Source organism: Odocoileus virginianus, chromosome 17, assembly GCF_023699985.2.
Source record: "Odocoileus virginianus isolate 20LAN1187 ecotype Illinois chromosome 17, Ovbor_1.2, whole genome shotgun sequence".
Classification (NCBI taxonomy): Eukaryota; Metazoa; Chordata; class Mammalia; order Artiodactyla; family Cervidae; genus Odocoileus; species Odocoileus virginianus.
Window position 1 is genome coordinate 13,164,465 of NC_069690.1, and position 22,154 is coordinate 13,186,618.

General features: G+C 44.5%; 1 long non-coding RNA gene across 2 annotated transcripts; it reads right to left on the reverse strand.

Annotated features, from left to right (window-relative positions):
• Window positions 1-1,851: 1,851 nt before the first annotated feature.
• LOC110132054 (uncharacterized) lies at window positions 1,852-20,692 on the reverse strand. Of its 2 annotated transcripts, none has more exons than XR_011492046.1 (3): window positions 20,672-20,692; window positions 3,238-3,327; window positions 1,852-2,054 (listed from the first exon to the last, which is right to left on the reverse strand). It is a non-coding gene; the product is annotated as an uncharacterized lncRNA (long non-coding RNA). The 2 variants fall into 2 exon arrangements; XR_002312348.2 differs by lacking the exon at window positions 20,672-20,692 and adding an exon at window positions 7,661-7,842.
• Between the last annotated feature and the right edge of the window lie 1,462 nt (window positions 20,693-22,154).

The following is a 22,154-nucleotide window of genomic DNA, read 5'->3' on the forward strand; positions in this document are numbered from 1 at the left end:
ATGGAAGTAGGCTTTATTTTATCCTCTTCCCCCATTTCTAATTTATATCCTTACTTCCTTCAGAACATTGACCATAATGTGTAGTTATCTTCCTTATTTACTTGTTTATTACCTGTTTCTTCTTCTAGAATGTGAGCTTTATGAAAGCACAGATACCGTCTGCCTGGTTCACTACTGTATCCTCATTGCTCGTGTAGCACCTGGGATGTAACAGGCAACCCACAGTGCCTGTTGACAGAATGAATGGATTCACTATTATTTATTCAGAGCCCCTATTTGCCATTTGTTGGTTAATGTGAAAATCAAATGTTCTGTATGTGAGGCTGCCAGGGTTAATACCATGACAGGCGGCCTGGACCTAAGTTTTGGCTTCCCCCGAAATGATAAGATTCCCTACCCCCATCAGGTAACCTGGAGCCAGCCAATATGTGCCCAGTAAGAAACAAAGGGAGAGCTGAAAAGCCCGCGAACGCCCAGATTTGAAAAAAGCCCGTGAGAGTTTGTACCAATAAAATTGCTTTGCAAACATGTAACCAATCCGCTTAAGCCAGCTACTAACCGTTTATGCATACCTTATAAATTTGGATAACAGCCTCTGCTCAAGGCTTTTCTGACCTTGCGCCACTGTGTTGGTTGCAGCAGAAAGCCCTGACTTGAGTCAGTAATAAACTTCCCTTTTTGTAAATTGCATTGTCTTGGAAGCTCTCTCTCCCCGCTCAGGGATTCAGACATCGGGCAGAACACTGTATACTGTAAAGTCCTAAAAACCTTAGGTTTAAAATGAGGTAGATATTGTTATTTCTTCCTTTTACAGCTAAAGAAAGTTTAAGTGGTTTGAAGGAAAATTTAAATGGTTTGTCAGGGGCTATGAAGGCAGTAAATAAGTCAATATCAGACTACAAACAACCTAGGCCAGTTGAATCTTTTTTTTTTTTTCATATTTACTTTTATTTATGTATTGACTTGGCTGTGCTGAGTCAGTTGTAATACATGGGATCTTCTGTCTATGTTGTGGCGTGAGGGATCTTGTTCCCTGACCAGGACTGAACCCAGGTCCCTGCATTGGGAGCACAGAGTGTTAGCCACTGGATAGCTGAGAATGTCCCAGGACCAGTTGAATCTTAAGTCTGTGACTGTGAAAAACATAGATAAGAAATTTTAAGTCGATTTTAACCTCCCACATTTTGTAATGGGGAAAAGAGGAGGTGGGGAGGGCTGGTTTTTAATATTGAGATGAACTAGGAGAGGCTGGGAAGGAGAATTAGCCTTGGGTTCTGTTATAGAGTCTTAAAAATTTAGGACTAAGAGTCATCAGCCCATCAATTTGATAATAATAATGATAATTTACTTAACATTTATTGGATGTTTCCCATGTGTCAGGCACTATTCAATGCACTTTACGTGAACTCACTGCTTTTATCCTTGCAGCTCTATGAAGTATATGTTGTTGTATAGTGGAGGAAACTGAAGCACAGAAAGGCTAGGACATTTGCTAAAGGGCACACAGTTGTGTGGTGGGCCTAGGTTTGAAATTCAAACTTGGATCTCCCAACCACTATGCCATAATGTATAGGACTTAAAGTTTGATGTGGAAATACACTTAAAGTCCTGACACTTTTCTGTTAGATGACTTTGAGCAAATTAATTTCTCCAGACTTCAGTGTCCTTATATGTAAAGTGGTAGTGATAATAAGCATAGTCACAAGGTTGTTGTAGGATAAATTAGATGATACTTGTGGGGCGTATAACATAGTCCTTATTGAATAGCAAGTGCTCAACAAATGTCATCTATTCCCCAATGCCTCATCTTCTTCCTTATCATCCCTCACCAAACAAATCAAGTACTGTGGGTACTTTTAATGATGATGATTTATTAAAAGAAACAATTATTTTCTCTCCCCAACCACATCCTTTGCCCACTCCATCCATAGGTCCCTGTCTTCATCTGTCTTCCTGGGCAAGGACCTTCGAATAGTCACATCTTTGAAAACAGGAACTCTAGGAAGGAATGAACAATTCCTAGAGAAAGGGGGCCCTTAGGGTAAGTCTTCATCCTGTGAAATGTACAAAACAATTATGCATGAGACCTGCTGTTTGGGGACCCGGATCCACAGAATACAATTGAGAGATAAGATTTTCCAGTGACGGGACTCAGTAAGAACCTGCCAGGAGCCAACAAGGCCATAAATGCCCTAGGGGTTGTGGGTGGATAAGACAAATAATACATTCTGAACACAGGCACATTATCTTAAAAGTCTGTGTTGATTCTGTTGTGTTTAACACAATTTGTAATCAAAACTGAATCCTGGTAGCTTTTTCATTTTGCATTGTTTTCAATCGATAGCTACTGACAGTAAAGGATTTATCATGTGAAGCCTCTGAAATATTTTTATAGGAAAGGGGCTCTTATCATTTACTATGGCAATGTCATCCAAGGCTTAAAATTAGCATACTCCTTGGTCATCAATTATACACCTTAGAATTTATTCCAAATAAATTAGTGTGTACACCAGTCAGTATTCACTATAGCCATATTAATGATATTAAAAATAAGAAATATGTTAAATGTGTCTTATGGAGCTTGCTAAGTATATGAGCATACATGGTGGACACACATACAGAGCATACATGAAGGGCATTAAAGATGATGGGATAGAAGCATCAATGTTGATATTAAAAGTTGTTTACTAGCTATTTCTTCTTCTTCTTTTTTTTTAAATGGCTGTAGTGTACCACATGTGGAATCTTAATTACTCAGCCAGGGATCAAACCTGTGTCCTCTGCATTGGAACCATGGAATCTTAACCACTGGACTGCCAGGGAATTCTCTCACTAGCTATCTCTAAGTGAAATAATCAAGAAATCAAAATAGGTGCATGATTATCTTGTTTTCACATAGATATTATACATGTGTGTTACGTGTTTAAAATACAAACCGAAGTGTTAAGCAAACATCATTTGGGGGTGGGTGATTTTTATCTTTTTTTTTTTCTCTCAAATGAATAGTCTTGATTTTTCTCTAGGATATACCAGGTAATGAAATCATTTTAAAGATTTGGAAACCACCATCCTGGGATAGGTGCTTCTTTTTCTTGGGAAGGATGGGTGAAGAGGGAGAGGTCATAAGAGATAGGCTTCTGTCTCATCCACTTCTGGGAAGTTCCATTAGGGCCACGTGTACTGTCTGCCTGGCTTCAACATGGAATGAGGAAGCAGGGAAGGACCTGATGTTTTTACCTGAAGCACAGACGTGGCCACAGCCATTGCTGACACAGCGCTCTTCTGGACCACAGTCCCAGTCACCACTACAGAGCTCAACACAGGTGCCTGCATTAGAACAGACCAGCTGAAAACTGCCAATCTCTAGACACAGGTGTTAGGGAGGCCAGCCCGCGATTAAGGAGCCAGTTCCATCTTCTTTGAGTTCAATACATAATATAATTTATAAATGATTAATCACAGAATAGTACTCATTAACATCTTATATATTTCAGTGAAAAGCAATATGCATTCACACAATCTCAACAAAGCAAGGTCTACTTTAAAGAACAGAATAATTAGTTACTCCTGGCACATACTCAGAGAAAAAGTGAAAAAAAGTGAAGTTTCTCAGTCATGTCTGACTCTTTGCGACCTCATGGTCTGTAGCCTACCAGGCTCCTCTGTCCATGGGATTTTCCAGGCCAGGGCACTGGAGTGGGTTGCCATTTCCTTCTCCAACCCAGAGAAAACCATGATTCAAAAAGATACATGCACCCCAATGTTCATTGCCACACTGTTTACAATAGCCAGGACATGGAAACAGCCTAAATGTCCATCAACAGAGGAATGGATAAAGAAGATATGGCACATATATACAATGGAGTATTACTCAGCAATAAAAAAAAGAATAAAATAATGCCATTTGCAGCAACATGGATGGACTGAGAGATTGTCATACTGAGTGAAGTAAGTCAGACACAGAAAGACAAATATCGAATGAAATCACTTAGATGCGGAATCTAAAAAAACAAGGGTACCAATGAACTCATTTACAAAACAGAATGGATATAGAAAACAAACTTATGGTTACCAGAGAATAAGGGGGGAAGGGATAGATTGGGAGATTGGGATTCGCATATACACACTGTTATGTACAAAATGGATAGCAAGAACCTGCTGTGTAGCAAGGGGAACTCTAGTCAATACTCTGTAATGGCCTATATGGGAAAAGAATCTAAAAAAAAGGAGTGTCTATATGTACATGCATAACTAAGTCACTTTGTTGTGCACTTGAAATTAACACAACATTGCAAATCAACTACATTCAAATTTCTTTTTGAAAAGGAGGGTAATTGCATCTGTGGAGGGGAAGTGCAGAGAAGCCCACTTCAATGCCCCTCACTTCTCTCTGCAAGGAAAGGGGCAGAGAAGGGAAGATTACACTTAGCCAAATGTCATCAAGGGTGCCCTGAAGTTGCTCTGCGCAATGAGTCTGACTGGCCCCTTTTTACAGGCATGGCAGCTGGGCGCACTAAGGTGACTTTCCTACTAGTCAGTACAGAAGTCGGATCCAACTCAGACTCTCTGGCCCCTAGGCCAAGCTCCCTCTGCCATCCCAGAGGGTGAAACTGACCTTGGCATGAAGAGTTCATCTCCAGATTTCAAGGAGTCACTTCTGACCCAAGTGGAGGCTCCCCACACTCCCAGAGCCTCAAGGTTAGTCTTTGAGGACCAATGAAATAGGTCCAGGGAGCTGGTTAAGACCCTGCAAGGGTTTCTAACAAAATGTGTGCAGAGCTGTGGATGAATGTGTGCTGTGCTTGGGTGGGTGGCTCAGCTGTGGTCAGGAGATTTTCTACCCGATTCTGTCTCTGGACATCTCTGGGCCTTTGTTTTTTCAAAGGTAAAATGAAATCCTTGGATCCAGGAGGGCTGGATGAAGCTCCCCCTCCAGTGTCAGCTCCAGTCAATGGGGGTGACTGTTCTGATGCTGTGTGGAGAAGGCTGAGCCGCTTTGTCCAGACTCAAAGAGAAAGAGTGCTATAATTGATTAGCAATGTCTGATGATGTAAGATGGGAGCCTGGTGGGATGTCTACAATGTACTTGCAGACCTCAGAGAAAATCAATACAGTCCCTCCATGCTTTTATTAGCTGTTGTTGATTTATGGTGAGAGAATGGGAGAATTCTTGTCTCTACTCAGCAGTTTGGCCACTCATTAATAACTGTTGATTTCTTACTATGTACAAAGCACAGAGGTTAAGTTATACAGAAAGTATGAATAAGTGGATTGGATTAGTCTGTTTAGTCGCTAAGTCATGTCTGACTCTTTGCAACCTCTCGGACTGTAGCCTGCTAGGCTTCTCTGTCCATGGGGATTTCCCAGGCAGGAGTACTGGAGTGGGTTGCCATTTCCTTTTCCAGGGGATCTTCCCAACCCAGGGATCGAATACTAGTCTCCTGCATTGGCAGGCAGATTCTTTACCACTTGAGCCACCTGCGAAGCCCATGGAGATGTAAGATTAGGTTATTACTTTCTAGCAGCTTAGAGTCTCACAGTGGAGACAAAGTTTATGTTTAAAGTATTAAAAGCAAAGCAGTATGTGACCCATGTCTTGAGAGAGGCTTATCCAAAGGACTAAAGGGGCTCACAAAAGAGAGGACATCACTTCCAGTGAATCAGGAAAGGTGAGTCTTGAAGTATGGGAATCTTTTAAAGGCAGAATTGAGAGGGAGGGTGGAGAAGAGAAAAGAATTACTAGCAAAAGTTCATAAGCAGAAAATGCAACAGGGTGGGACTGGGGAAAGGTGCATGAGGCACCCGGGACACAACATTTAAGGAGGCCCTTGAACAACCCTGAGAGTGAGCGCCTCCTTCAATTGTGCACCCTAGGTGCCTCATCTCCTCACTCTTCACCCTGAAATACAAGGGATACAGGAAGAGTATCAAATGGAAGGCTGGATAAGTACTAGGGAATAGTTGGAAGTCAAGGCACATAGGTAGGCAGCACCTTCCTTCCCCATCACTCAGTCATGTCTGACTCTTTGCAACCCCATGGACTGTAGCCCACTAGGCTCCTCTGTCCATGGGATTCTCCAGGCAAGAATACTGGAGTGGGTTGTTATTTCCTTCTCCAGGGGATCTTCCTGACCCAGGGATCAAACCCAGGTCTCCCGCATTGTAGGCAGATTCTTTACTGTCTAAGCTTCCAGGGAAGCCCACGGCAGGCAGTGGACGAAGTTAGAGATTTCACTTGGTAGGTCAAGAGAGATGTGATGGCAGTTTACTTACAAAGATTATCTGGTGTGAGAGCATAGCATGGACCAGGATTCACCAAGAAGGCAACCTTCAGAAGAAAGAGAGGGGCAGGGAGAGCTGTCAGGAAGCCATTGCACTGGGTTGGGCATGGAGTAATCAGGGCTGAAAAGTCAGTGTGACAATGAGAGTCAGAAAGGAAGCAACATGTGTAAGAACCAGTTTCAAAGAATGACTGGTATTTGGCAACCGATGTAAGGGAAGGAGAACAAAGAAGAGAGGGGAAAGAGTTTCCAGTGACATTTAGGGGGAAGAAGACACGGTGACGATAATCTAAGAGAGAAAAAAGCTGGAGATTTGATGAACTGGCAAGCAAAAAGATGCTGCAGAGCTTAAAGACTTTTAACCTTTAACTGGTTCCTCAAGACAGTTGTGAGGTTTATTAAGAAGATCTGGGAGATGGAGTTCCCTTGTGGTCCAGTGGCCAAGATAGTACGATCCCATTGCAGGGAACCTGGGTTCAATCCCTAGTCAGGGAACTGGATTTAACATGGTGCAACTAAAGATGCTCCATGTTGCAATGAAGATGGAAGATCTTGTGTGCAGCAGCTAAGACCTGGCACAGCCAAGTAAATAAATAAACACGTGTGTGCTAAGTCACATCAGTCATGTCTGACTCTTTGCAACCCTATGAACTGTAGCCCGCCAGGCTCCTCTGTTCATGGGATTCTCCAGGGAAGAATACTGAAGAGGGTTGCCCTGCCCTCCTCCAGGGGATCTTCCCAACCCAGGGATCGAACCCGAGTCTCTTATGTTTCCTGCATTGGCAGGCAGGTTCTTTACCACTAGCACCACCTGGGAAGCACAAAAAAGTAGATTAAAAAAAAAAATTTTTTTTTTTTTAAGAAAAAAAAGGTGAAGAAGGAGAAGATCTGGGAGAGTGGTAGGGGCAGCAATAGAGACTATAGTCAGCCTTCGGGGGATTAAGGGATGAGTCATGGGGAAGAAAATGCAGAGAATGAAGATTACTCCTTTGAGAATGTTGGCAGTAAAAGGAAAAGATGATTCGTGTTTCACATATTTAAGAAAATATTTTCTGTAAGCAATCCAACTTATTTGTAGCAAGAAACTAGTGGAGAGAGGGAGAGGCTGGGGAAATGGACGGAGGCCAATGAGAGGGCAAAAGGCTTCCCTTTTGGAGAGTGCAGACGGAGGGATGACCAGAGGAAAGGAGGGGAGAAAGGAAAAGCAGAAGCACAGAGATCCTGCAGTCAAGGTGGGTCCCTGCAGTGACTCCTTGCCTGGAATACCTTCCCCTCTCTCTTTTCTTCCCCTCCTTCCCCCACACGTACTGGCCCCCATTGGCTTACATTCTGGTTCCTTCATTCCAAAAAGGATGGGGCTGCCTTCTGCATGGACTCACCAAAAAGTCTAAACGGTCTCACCGCCGCCTGAAGCTCCTGCACCACTGAGCTGAGGGTGACTAGGGTCACAAGCAGGAGGAAGCCTCCCAACTTCATGTTGCTGTCGGAGGTCTTCGGATTAAAACCCAACAAGGCTGAGGCTGAGAAGAGCAGCAATTTATCCTCTTCCACCCTCTGAGCTGGAATGAAGGGCCAGGGGTGGGACTAGGAGTTGCAGGAGTCTAAGCCCCGCCCAGAAGCTGACATTTCCTGAGAAATGTGACACACACACCGTGTGTACCTTGGGTAATGCCACATTGTCTACCTAAGTCTCTGAGCCAAGGGAACACCCTCCTCTGACCGACATGTAAGACTCCTAAACCAGGAAAGCAGTGAGTGGCTAAGAAAGGGGGTGAACTGGAGTAGGGGCACTTTCATTCACTCCTTCCTTTTTGAACACAAGTATCAGATGTCTTCTCTGGGCCAGGCACGTGCTGGGCATGAGGAATAGGTCCTGACGGTGATTAATTACAACGTAGGAGCAGGGTGCTAGCTGGGGAAGCTACAGCCTGCTCTTTCCCTTCACCCGCCTTGCTCTGGGCCCTGGAGTCTCTGGTATTGAGGGCAAGGAGGAGCGGTAAGACAGCCAGTGGGGTGCTCCTCGGTCACCTGTTGATGGTAAGGAGGTGACGCTAGTCTTCTTTGGGCGGGGTCTGCTTCTCTCTTCTGCTGAGGTCCCAAGTAAAGGTGGTATGGTATGGTAGCCTTTGCCTGTATGATCAGTGTCATTTGCCTGGCAAGGTGTTCCACCTCATCTTGTCGACCTTCATTTCTGAGAACCCAGATTCCCGATACACGTGTTAAACTCTTCCAGAATGTCTGTCATCACGAAGCACTGGGGTGAGGAGGGGCTGCAGTGACCAACCAGCTAGGGAGTGAATTTCATTCATCCTCTAGATGAGGAGTGATTCTCTGAAACACACACTCCCCTGGGTTTTGGAGGAATGGGTCCTCTTCCCTCCCCAGTGGCAGTGGGAGTGGGGGGAGGCATGTATGAATTTTGGTCATCAATCCTGTGTCCCGTATGATCGCTATCATAATGTGAGATGAGGTTGACTGGACTGGTTGTTCATGGCAGGACCAGTTTATAGTCTCTTAGTATGGCCTCTGGAGAAGGAAATGGCAACCCCCCCCCCTCCCCCCAGTATTCTCGCCTGGAAAATCCCGTGGATGGAGAAGCCTGGTAGGCTACAGTCCATGGGGTCGCGAAGGGTCGGACACGACTGAGCAACTTAACTTTCACTTTTCACTTTCATGCATTGGAGATGGAAATGGCAACCCACTCCAGTGTTCTTGCCTGGAGAATCACCATCCCATAGATGGTGGGCTGCAATCTATGGGGTCGCACAGAGTCGGACAAGACTGCAGCAACTTAGCCGAAGCAGCAGTATGGCCTCAGGGAGAAGGCTGACTTCCCTTTAGAGAGTGCAGTACTCGATGTTTCACCAGGGGCCCTGGTTCCTAATTCTGGGGCTATAGGAAGAGATCTGCCCTGTTATACTCCATTTGTCACAGTTCTTGAAATACACCTGTCAGAGGTCCTTTGGGCAAACCATTGACCTCATTCATTGCAAATACCCCTAGGTGGGTTAAGGGCTACATTTATGGGTTATTCATCAAGCAATTTGGCAAATTACCTGAACTTAATCCTACCTATCCCAAAGGTAAGTTTTGTTGCTATCTAATTTCTGTAATAATTCAGAGCCAAAAACTTTCAGAGATGCTAAACGGTGAAAAGAATATCACTCTATATGCAATTTCACATTTTTAAAAAGGCTAAAAAATTTTAAAAACTGCCCTAAACTCAAAAGTATGTTGAAATTAAATTCATTTCTTTTTAGATGTTCTCTTTTCTGATTTTGTTTTGGGTTCTTTGTTTTGCTGGTGCCGAAAGTACATGCTTAGCTTGCCTTCTAGATTCCTTAGAGCCAAGCAGGGCCTTTGGAGCTTGGCAATGAGGCCTTAGTCTTCCCTGGATTTGCCTTGGTGTTCAACTATTTGGTGCTGTGAGATAAATAGACATTTAAGCCTTATAGGTTTATAAAGTAAAAAATTTTTTTGCTTTGTCACAAAAAAAATGTCAGCAAAACCTATGTCTGAATAGAAGCCCACCGCAGATGTGAGCAAAGGGCATAACAACTTCTACATGCCATTTAGTGAGCACTGGTTTTATTCCTGGCTTGGCTCCTTAAAGATCTCCTTGTGTTTAATTCTGTGAGGTGGTTTGTTGGTTAGGAGTCTGATTGCTAAAAGAGGAAATTAAGAATGAAAATGCAAAGGAGCCATCTCTGCTTCATTTTCACATCTATTTCATCACTTTTTTCTCTGCTGAACATTGTTCTCAGCTTGCAAACCATATGGTAGGGGAATATGACTGCCTCTGAGCCCTCGAGTTCAAGATGAGTCCAGAAAGTGCTAGATTTTTCCCAATCCTAAATCTAAAATGCCAGGGGAGAGAATTTCCTTGGCCTGGTTTGAATCAGGTGTCACACCCATCCCCTCAAACTAACAATACAAGCAAAGCTGCTGAGGGCTCTGTGTGTGTTTGTGTGTGTGAGTGAGTGTGTGTGTGTGTGTTGGAGAGGGATTCAGGAAGCGGACAACACACGGTATAGTTTCCAATACAGACAGGATTATTGCCATTTTACAGATGAGCAAACTGCAGAGGTTTAGTAACATCCCCCAAACAGCATTTCAATGCAGAACCAAGCTTAAGCTCCAAAGATAGTGCTCTTCTCTAGAACTCATTACCATCAGGTTAAGTCCAAATTCTTAGAAAATTTCCTCCATGTGGCACAGATAAATGAGCTTTTGAGGACACAGAATTCCACTTCGCCTAGTAGGCACTAATTGTCAGGCTTTCATTAGCGGAGCACAACAGCTCTGAGCTAGAGAAGATTCTGAGCACACAATCAGATCAAAGGGAGGGTTCATCCACTGAAAACTGTAACTTTGATTTTAGGAGAGTTAAGGAACAACAGATGGCCCTTATTCCTGGCTGTTCACTAGGTCATTCAGAGGTTGTGAAAATAAGACCAAGGCTTATATAGCGCTGTAGGTAAGAATGAGGACTCTAGAGTATGACAGATCCAATTTATATGTGGCTCCACTACTTGCTAGCTGTGTGACCTTGGGAAAATTGCCTTCCTTTTCTGGGTTTTGCTTCCTCATCTCATAAACAGGCATAGGCAACAATTCGTCATAGGGTTGTTGGACAGCCTGATGTATATGGATTTATATGTATTCAATCTTCAGAACTGGCAGCTACTATTATTAATTTCTGTAAAAGAGAATGTATGCCTTTCTATTTCCTATATTAGGGCACCTGCAGACAACCCAAGCCAAAGTGTATCAGTTCATTAAGGAAATACCACTAAAGAAAGAGGAATCAGAATCTTTCCATATTTTATTATGCTGGAAATTATAGATTGAATCACGAAGAGACTCCAGAGCTTAAGCTGGTATTACTGTCAGCACAGTGACTATCTGTGAGTTCATGATTCTGGTATGGAGGTCAGGAAGCTCAGCAGGTGACCAATTTCTGTCTAAACAGTCATTAGCTAGAGGAGGGTCAGTTAAGTCACAGACAATCATCATTTTTCCAAAAGATGCTCAAGAGCCTGGCCAGTGTCTGGAAGGATTTGTCCCCACCCAAAGAGTTCCCGCTCCCAGTAAGAGTTTTCATAATATTACGATCAGCAACAATAGCGGCTTCTTATCAGCAATGACTATTCCACATACCAGATCTGTTTTTCCCTGTGTTCTGTAATTATTGCCTGCCCTACACTGTTGAAGTGAGAATTCAATTGAATGATGATATTTGGAGCAGTGCCTGGAGGATAGCAAACACCCATTAAATGTTGCTGTTTTCAAGGATTCGAAAGAATTTTATTTTAAAAAGGAATCTTGCTCGTAACTCAAGGAACCCAGGCTTAATGGTCAGAGTCACCTTGGATTAAGTCACGCCCTCACTAGGGCTCACGATTCCTCATCTCTAAGAAGGTTGTTAGCTTAAACCTCCACAGATGTGAGAGCCTTTCTGTTTATTTTTTTATTTATTTCATCAGGGATTGAACCTGTAGCCTCTGTACTGGAAGCATGGCGCCTTAACCACTGGACCACCAGGGAAGTCTCTAGCAGCTTTTCCTTTTAAAGGATGTTTCTCCTTTAAATGAAAGGAACTCTGTGTTATTGGTATTACTGGGCATTCATTACGTGCCCAACAAGACAGTAGGTGAATACAGATGTGTGCAGCAGCAGCAAAGCAGGATTGTGGGAAGGGTGAGGAGTGCATTTGGAGGGCAAGAGTGTGAGCAGGCACAGAGCTGGCACTTGAGATGTCCACCCGCACTTTTTCTTCCTATACAATGTGCCCCTTGATTTTCCCACTCCTTTCCCCTTCCTGCCTTTGTCCTGGGCCCCTGACTTCCTCCTCCTGATGGTAATAGGTAGTTGCTGCTGTAACAGGAGGGAAAGGGGCATGGCACAACTTTTGAAAGAATGACACAGCCCAAGGACACAACAGTATGAAAAGGCAAGAAGTTATGACACTGAAAGATGAACTCCCCAGGTCGGTAGGTGTCCAATATGCTACTGGAGATCAGTGGAGAAATAACTCCAGAAAGAATGAAGAGACAGAGCCAAAGCTAAAAAAAATGCTCAGTTGTGGATGTGACTGGTGATAGAAGTAAAGTCCAATGTTGTAAAGAACAATATTGCATAGGAACCTGGAATGTTAGGTCCATGAATCAAGGTAAATTGGGAGTGGTCAAACAGGAGATAGTAAGAGGAAACATTGACATTCTAGGAATCAATGAACTGACATCAACTGGAATGGGTGAATTTAACTCAGATGACCATTACATCTACTACTGTGGGCAAGAATCCCGTAGAAGAAACAGAGTAACTCTCATAGTCAACAAAAGAGTCCAAAATGCAGTACTTGGGTATAATCGATATAATCTCAAAAAGGACAGAACGATCTCTGTTTGTTTCCAAGGCAAACCATTGAATATCATGATAATCCAAATCTGTGCCCCAAGCACTAATGCCAAAGAAGCTGATGTTGAATGGTTCTATGAAGACCTATAAGACCTTCTAGAAATAATACCCAAAAAAAAAGATGTCCTTTTCATCATAGGGGACTGGAGTGCAAAAGTAGGCGTAATAGGCAAGGTTGGCCTTGGAGTACAAAATGAAGCAGGGCAAAGGCTAACAGAGTTTTGCCAAGAGAGCGCGCTGGTCATAGCAAACACTCCCTTCCAACAATACAAGAGACGACTCTATACATGGACATCACAAGATGGTCAATACTGAAATCAGATTGATTATATTCTTGGCAGTCGAAGATGGAGAAGCTCTATACAGTCAGCAAAAACAAGACCAGGAGCTGACTGTGGCACAGATCATGAACTCCTTATGGCCAAATTCAGGCATAAATTGAAGAAAGTAGGGAAAACCACTAGACCATTCAGGCATGGCCTTACTCAAATCCCTTATGCTTATACAGTGGAAGTGACAAATAGATTCAAGGTATTAGATCTGATAGACAGAGTGCCTGAAGAACTATAGATGGAAGTTTGTGACATTATACAGGAGGCAGTGATCAAGACCATCCCCAAGAAAAAGAAATGCAAAAAGGCAAAATGGTTGTCTGAGGAGGCCTTACAAATAGCTGAGAAAATAAGAGAAGTGAAAAGGCAAAGGAGAAAAGGAAAGATATACCCATTTGAGTGCAGAGTTCCAAAGAATAGCAAGGAGAGATAAGAAAGCCTTCCCCAGTGATCAATGCAAAGAAATAAAGGAAAGCAATAGACTGGGAAAGACTGAAAAGTTGTTGCTGAATCACGAAAAGATGCCGGGATTCTTGACCTCCAGAGGAGAAGATTTCAATCCGGGGTCAGAGACAAGGCTTGATCACTCAGAACTTTTGTGTAATAAAGTTTTATTAAAGTATAAAGGAGGTAGAGAAAGCTTCTGATACAGACATCAGAAGGGGGCAGAAAGAGTACCCGCTTGCTAGTGTTGAAGGAGGAAACAGAACAGGCTCCAACTTGAAAGCAGGACTCCATCTTGGGCCGGACTGTGGCCTTTGAGCTATATGCCCAGTATCTATGGAAATGACATACCAACTGGAAAACCAGGCCCTCTGGATGGAAGGGCCCCAGGGCTTGTGCCTAGACTCTCTGTTGCCTAAAAGAATACCCTAATTATCTGTGTAACCAAATAGTATCATAAATTCTATTATGCTTATTGGGGTATGACCACAGGCCTATTGATAATTGTCCACTGTCAACTACCTAGGCTTAAGGCATATGAATCGCGGGTTAACTTTGACTGTATCTTTCTTTTCCTTTGTTCAGACTAGTTTCAGGGAATTTGGAGAGGTGGGTTTGGGCACGTACACTTAGGGTATATAAGGTTTTCAGAAAAACTGGTCGGGGTCCTTGGCTAAGAGGAGACTCTGCCTTGGGCCCACCAGTGTAATAAACTGCACTCCACTATCTGCATTGTCCTTCTGAGTGAGTTTGTTTCCCAGAACATGTGGCTACAACATTTGGTTCATGGGCCAGGAAACTCCTCACTTTGAGGAGACAACTCCCATTTGGGACTTCTCCGAGGCCTTGCGGCTTGAATCTTCTAGAGGGGGAAAAGCGCCTCGCCCTTCTGGAAGGATTCTGCTTCTCAACACCCAGACCTTTCACGTTAGCAGGTAGTGGACGGCAGCAGGGGAACTGAGCACTCAGGGGAGGAGGAACCCACCCAGCAGGGTGGAAGACGGGGCGTGATCACCCCCCTGGGAGGGATTAGAAGGGGCACAGACCCCCAGAAGCCTGGGATAGGCAGGTGGCAAGGATTGCTTGGTACAGAGGTTGACGAGCGTGTTAGGGCTTAGGAAGGAAATTTGTGAAGGTCGTTGAGGAGGTGGTGTCCACACCGTCTTGGGAAAGATTATTACCAAGCGATCGCCAGGGGACTGTTAGGAGAAGAAACTTGGTTTTTGTGTGTTCATATTCTGCCCTCCCCAGGGAGGTGTCCCATCTGCTATGAAATTCTTGACCCCCTTGGAATTGTCAGGGTAGAAGGAGGGGGATACATAAGTATGAATTGGCTTTTCCGGAGATGGCCTGGGATGTGGGATATGTAACCCATCTTTATTTTCATCCGCACCTGATCAAGCCCACCAAGGCAGAATGGACCTTAAGAGTTAAGGGAGAAACAATCTTGGCTCACGTGGTGTTCTGGTTGGGCTGTGCTGACTGGCAGGTGAAGACACGCCGATCCCCCTTCTCCCTCTGGGATCTGGCAGGTAAGGCTCTTCTCACCCCAATTAGGAAGGAGGCAGAATGGCAATTTAAGTGTCATTGAGTGGAAGTATCAGAAGCACATAGGGTACTGAGAACTTCATAGAACAGAAAGGAAAAGTAGAAGGTCTGAGAAGGTAAGCAAAATGGGGGGAAGTGAACCTAAGGTGACTGTATTGGAGTGCATGATTAAACGGGGATGACCTGACCCCTCCCCCATACTGGATAATGATGCGCCTGCCTCCCAGTTCTCCACCAGGACCGGGGGCTGCCTTAATGCCCGATCCAGGGCCGGGTGAAATTCCTGCAGCAGCCACTTCTTCTGCCAGCTCTCCCGGAGTTCGTAGAGCCGCCGTTTTGGCAGGCTCCAATGCCAGCAATGGAGACCTCTGGTCAGCGCCCCCAGAATTCCACCTCAGCTGGACCTCCTAGATTATTTCCACCTCTCCCGGTGAATACCAATGGGAAGAGGGAAGAAAACACAGCAATTAGACAGAGGCTGCGCTCCGCCAAGGAGCAGGGGGAAAGAACCCCACTTCAGATGCCCCTCCTAGAGCTACAACAGCCTCCAGTTCAGGACACATGTGGGCACTACCATCAGCCCCCTGTAGCCTATTATTACCAGCCATTTTCCTCTACGGATATATTAAACTGGCAGAGACATGCTCCACCGTACTCGGGGGAGCCACAAGCCATGATTAGGCTAATGGAGACTATTTTTCTAACACACCGCCCTACATGGGATGACATAATCCAACTGCTAGTCTCCCTTTTCAGCCCTGAGGAAAGACACAGGACCCTAACTGAGGCCAGAAAATGGTTCAGAGAAATGGCACCTGAGGGGACTGCAAAGCTGCAGCGGTGGGCAGAACTAGCCACCCCCCGACAAGAGGACCGATTGGGACTGTGACCCAGAGGAAGGGAGGGGCCACCTAGAGATATCGGGTGACTATCTTACAAGGTCCCAAGAGGGGGGCCCAAAAAGCTATGAGTATCGCAAAGCCCACCGAAGTAATTCAAAGGGAAAGCGAATTAGCCTCTAGTTCTGCGAGACTGTGCGAGGCCTATAGACTTTATAGGCCTATAGACCCAGCCAGAGGCTGCTGGGTCTCAGATTGTGATAAATGCAGCCTTTATATCTCTAGCCTGCCCTGAAAATGTCAGAGGAGGTGACAACAAGTGACTCATGAATTTTTATACATCCCTGAATGCCCAGTACCTTTGTTAGGAAGAGTCTTGCTGTCTAAATTGGGGGCACAAGTGACCTTTCCCCCCACAAAAGACCCACTGTTGGAGTGGGCTCAACCACCTATTTACTCTTCCTCTCAGTAACCCCTCAAGATGAATGGAGGTTGCACAATCTCCCGGAAGGGACACCAGATGGGCTAAACAGTTGAGAGTTAACTCAACAATTCCCTGAGGTCTGGGTGGAAGACAACCCCCACCCCCACCCAGGCTTGCAAAACAAGCAGAGCAACACCTTTAAAGCTCGAATAAATTTTTCTGGGTCCTCTAATTAGTCTCCCAGATCCTCCTTGATTCTTTGTATTTCTTGATAAGGAAAAGGCTTATTAACTCTCATAGACTGATTATTTCTCCTGGTGGGTACTTCATGAAGAGGCAACAGCTTGTGTGGCTGTTCCGTAGTCTCTCTGGCTGCTCTGCGCATATGATCCCAGGGATAGATTGGAGAAACCTGCTTTTCTTTATCTCTTTGTCTCCTGTCCTCCATCTCATCTAGCAAAGTAGGAGGACAGGAGGGAGCTGAAGGAGTCACACCCAAATCTATACCCTTAGGACACAAGTCTGGCATATTTCACAGAGAGAAAAAGGGCAACACATATGCTACTTCTACCCATTTCCCTTGTTTTCTACAGAACCAGTCTAATTGTAAAACAGTATTATACTTAAGAGACCCTCCAACCAGCCACCGTTCGCCTTCCTCCAATGGATACGTAGCCGTACAGTATCACAGAGGAAGACTAGGTGTGTCTTCTTTAAGCCCTGGGGATCAAATCTATCCCAGTTTTTCAGGATACAGTTCAAAGGAGTGAGGCTCTAATTGTTAGCTCCCATCTGTAAGAGAGGAAAAAAAGGGACCAGTGCCATCTTTCTACCGGAGGCATCCCTCTCTGCTCTAGATGGGGGTGTAGACAGACTTTACACCAAAGCTTTCCTTCCCTGGTCGGACTTAGTCTGTCCCTTACTGACACAGGCATGTACTCGTCCCTCCCGGTTCTACCACCGAGACGGGGTGGAGATGCATCAGGGGTAGACCTGATGGCATCCCTGACTGATGTCCAGCTCCTCAACATTAAAACCTTGCTTACCTCTGATGTCACCCGGGGTGCAATCAGAGTAACCTTCCAGAATGCCTCCCAGGCTAAACCGCTGGGGGAAACATTTGTCACCTGAGTGCCTGTGCACGACCCTGAGTCTATTCCTGACCTCAATAAGACCGATACGAACATAAAACTGAGATGTTTCTAACAAGCGTCACCACACCACTATAAGAGCCTCCTCTGGTCCACTAAGAGCCAGTGTTACCAAAGGGAGGCGGGGGGGAAACCCATTGTAGTTCCAACCTGAGTAACCTCTAACCTCAGAGATGCTCCTGTAGCTAGACCATCATCTAACTTCCGAACTTTTGATTCCTAGCGAGGCTAGGTGCTTCCTGACTACCAATCCAAATTTGGAATCTAAGTAACAGCATACAGAAACAGCATAGATCACAAGTCCCTTGAAAGTCTATGATGTGACAGATTAGGTTAGTACTTCTAATTTCCAAGGAGTTATGAAATGATCAAAGAGACTGAAGTGTTTGACCGAGAAAGGAGAGTTCAGTCCACACGCTTTGCCCATTTCTGGTTGGTCCCCGAAGGAAACGTTGGGTGCCTCTTGGCATTGGCAGGTCGGAATAGACCCCCGACAGGTTTCTGCCATAAGCTATATGAGGTCACTGTGAGACCGCAGAGCAGGGCTCCTCACTTGCTTTGCGCAGGGCGTGTCATTCATTCACACAAGCACACCGTAGAGTTAGTAAAGTACAGCAGAAAACGTGTTCGCTAGGAGAACAAAGAACTAGAGCTCCAAGCATCCTTACCTTGTCCTGAAAAATTCCGGACAAGCCCCTAAGATGAAAGGTTGTTGCTGAATCTCGCAAAGATGGCGGGATTCTTGGCCTCCGGAGAAGAATTCAATCCAGGGCCAGAGACGAGGCTTGATCGCTCAGAGCTTTTGTGTAATAAAGTTGTATTAAAGTATAAAGGAGATAAAGCTTCTGACACAGACATCAGAAGGGGATAGGAAGAGTACCCCCTTCTAGTGTCAGCAAAGGGGTTATATACTCTCCAATGAATCCAAAGATGTCTGGAGGTTGTAAAGACCTCACCAGACCTACTCCTATAATTTACATTTTAAGATAACAGGATTAGCCAGAAGGTTTAATCCAGAGACTGTCCTCAGGCAGGATACATTATTGTTATATAATCCTAAGGAATATAGAGGGGAAAAAAGTTTGTCCTTTCTTCCTCCTTGAGAATTCCAGACCCCTCTCTCCTTGGGGACCCCTAGACTTCTTATCAACCTGCCTAGGAAATGACTCTTTCAAGACTAGAGGTCTCTTCAAGAAAATTAGATATACCAAGGGAACATTTCATGCAAAGATGGACACAGTAAAGGACAGAATTGGTATGGAATGAACAGAAGCAGGAGATATTAAGAAGAGGTGGCAAGAAAACACAGAAGAACTATACAAAAAAGATCTTCATGACTCAGATAATCACAATGGTGTGATCATTCAACTAGAGCCAGACATCCTGGAATGTGAAGTCAAGTGGGCCTTAGGAAGCATCACTATGAACAAAGTTAGTGGAGGTGATGGAATTCCAGTTGAGCTATTTCAAATCCTAAAAGATGATGCTGTGAAAGTGCTGCACTCAATATGCCAGCAAATTTTGAAAGCTCAGCAGTGGCCACAGGACTGGAAAAGGTCAGTTTTTATTCCAATCCCAAAGAAGGGCAATGCCAAAGAATGTTCAAACTACTGCACAATTGCACACATCTCACAGCTAGAAATCCTCAAAGCCAGGCTTCAACAGTACATAAGAACTTCCAGATGTTAAAGCTGGATTTAGAAAAGGCAGAGGAACCAGAGATCAAATTGCCAACATTCGTTGGATCATAGAAAAACAAGAGAGTTCCAGGAAAACATCAACTTCTGCTTTATTGACTACACCAAGGCCTTTGACTGTGTGGATCACAACAAAATGTGGAAAATTCTGAAAGAGATGGAAATACCAGCCCACCTTACCTGCCTCCTGAGAAATCTGTATGCAGGTCAAGAAGCAACAGTTAGAACTGGAAATGGAACAAGAGACTGGTTACAAATTGGGAAAGGAGTACATCAAAGCTGTATATTGTCACCCTGCTTATTTAACTTATATACAGAGTTCTTCATGTGAAATGCCAGGCTGGATGAAGCACAAGCTGGAATCATGATTGCCAGGAGAAATATCAATAACCTCAGATATGCAGATGACACCACCCTTAGGGCAGAAAGTGAAGAAGAATTAAAGAGCCTCTTGATGAAAGTGAAAGAGGAGAGTGAAAAAGTTGGCTTAAAACTCAGCATTCAAAAAACAAAGATCATGGTGTCTGGTCCCATCACTTCATGGCAAATAGATGGGGAAACAGTGAAAACAGTGACAGACTTTATTTTCTTGGGTTCCAAAATCACTGCAGATGATTGCAGTGATTGCAGGTGACTGCAGCCATGAAATTAAAAGATGCTTGTTCCTTGGAAGGAAAGTTATGAAAAACCTAGACAGCATACTAAAAAGAAGAGGCATTATTTTGCTGGCAAATATCTGTCTAGTCAAAGCTATGGTTTTTCGGGTAGTCATGTATGGATGTGAGAATTGGACCATAAAGAAGTCTGAGCACAGAAGAAATGACGCTTTTGAACTGTGGTGTTGGAGAAGACTCTTGAGAATCCTTTGGACTTCAAAGAGATCAAACTGTCAATCCTAAAGGAAATCAGTCCTGAATATTCATTGGAAGAATTAATGCTGAAGCTGAAACTCCAATATTTTGGCCACCTGATGCCAACAACTGACTCATTGGAAAAGACCTTGAAGCTGGGAAAGATTCAAGACAGGGGGAGAAGGGGATGACAGAGGATGAGATGGTTGGATGGCATCACCGACTCAATGGACTTGAGTTTGAGCAAGCTTGGGGCTTGGTGATGGACAGGGAAGCCTGGCGTGCTGCAGCCCATGGGTTTGCAAAAAGTCAGACACGACTGAGTGACTGAACTGAACTGACTGAAGGACACAACATACACCGATGAGAATCAAATGGGTCCAAGATGGCAGACAAGTGGATTTTGGTGAGACCTTGATCCTCAATCAGCAATCTAAATGACACACCCAGAGGCACCATGACAGTTCCAAGGCACTGTCAAAAGGCCAAGGAGTGGGCAGTGGCCCAATTCCTGGAAATCTCCACCCCTTCCCCAAAATAGTTGGGGTAATCTCCCACTTGTTAGCATATGAAATTACCCAGACTATAAAAACTAACCTGCCACACTCACCCTCTGTGATGACCCATACTCTGTCTGTGGAGTGTGCTCCTCTCTAAATTTGAATAAATCAACTACTTACTTACCACTTTGTCTCTCGCTGAATTCTTTCTGCAATGAGACATCAAGTACCTGAGCCTCTTTAGTTCCTGAAACCAGGAACAGGGCGGGGTTTTGGCTGGGTTTGAGTCCCAGTCACGTGGGAATTCAAGTTCCAAGGAGGATTTTGGCCGGGTTCAAGTCCTAGCTGTTGGGACCAGCCCAACAATGAACCAACCTGAAGGAGTGGTGCCACAGAAGAATAAGGAAAAATAAGACTCAGAAATAAAAGTGGGGATCAGGGGGCTGATGCCATTTCCAGGTAAAAGCCCAGATTCTAATCCTTGCATGCCGTTTATTGCTAACATCTACTTCCTTGTTTGTGCTCTAGAGATATCTGTTGTTTCCAATCTCAGATCAAAGGTAAAGATATACAAAGCACAGTCCTCAATGTCATTTCTCAGCAACTCCCTCAAGGCTCTGGTTACGAGAACAGTCACTAATGGTTTTCCACCAGTCACATCAGTACTTCAACATCTTGTTTTCAAGATGTCTTTCCATGATGTACATTTTCCTGCTCCCAGCCCTTTGACTGGAGGTGATGAGAAAGTCATTCTTATTTTTCAAAGAAGCCCTGTTAATTATAGTACAGGCCTGTGCATAGCATATTCCCTACACTAGCCACACAGGTTCACGTGCCAAACAGGATTTTGGCTGGGTTCGAGTCCCAGCTCATGGGTTCAAAGCCCAACCTGAGGTAAACAGTTTCACTGCCAGGATGCCCCAATCACTTTGCCAGTTTTGAGGGCTGAACCTGCAGCTCTGTGTTGATGGCGGGGAGGATGACAGGCTCGACCCCTGCACTCACATCATGCTGCTGCATGCACTCTCCTTTGAGGACAACGCACATGGGCAGCAATGGGCTGTGAGTTATACTCATTCTCTCTGAGCTCTGCTTCTTGGATCCTGGATCAGGACACAGGTAACTGCAACTGTAATCCCTGACAGGCAGCTGACCTTTGTGGATTAATCAGACCTGGGTTTAGCGTTGAGTAATGTTCTTCTTTCAAATAAGCTCCCTGAGCCAAAAGAAATAGCTTGTTCCACATAATCATCGAAACTACTGAAGAATGGAGGCTACTTTGAGTGACAGAGGAAAAGGAGGTGGGAAGAAAGGGACCTGGTATATACTAGGCACTTCTATGCACCAGATTTTATAAACAGATGCACATTGATACATATATGTATTTTAAGTATATATAATTGTGTGTATGTGCTCAGCCGGTCAGTCACATCTGACTCTTTGCAACTTCATTGACTGGGGTCTGCCAAGCTCCTCTGTCCATGGAATTTTCCAGGCAAGAATACTGGAGTGGATTGCCATTTCCTATGCCTGGGGATCTTCCTGGCCCAGGGATCAAACCTGCATCTCTTGCATTGGCAGGCAGATTCTTTAACACCACGCCACCTGGGAAGCTTCTATATATATATAATTACTTGTCCATATAATTATATATATACACACACATT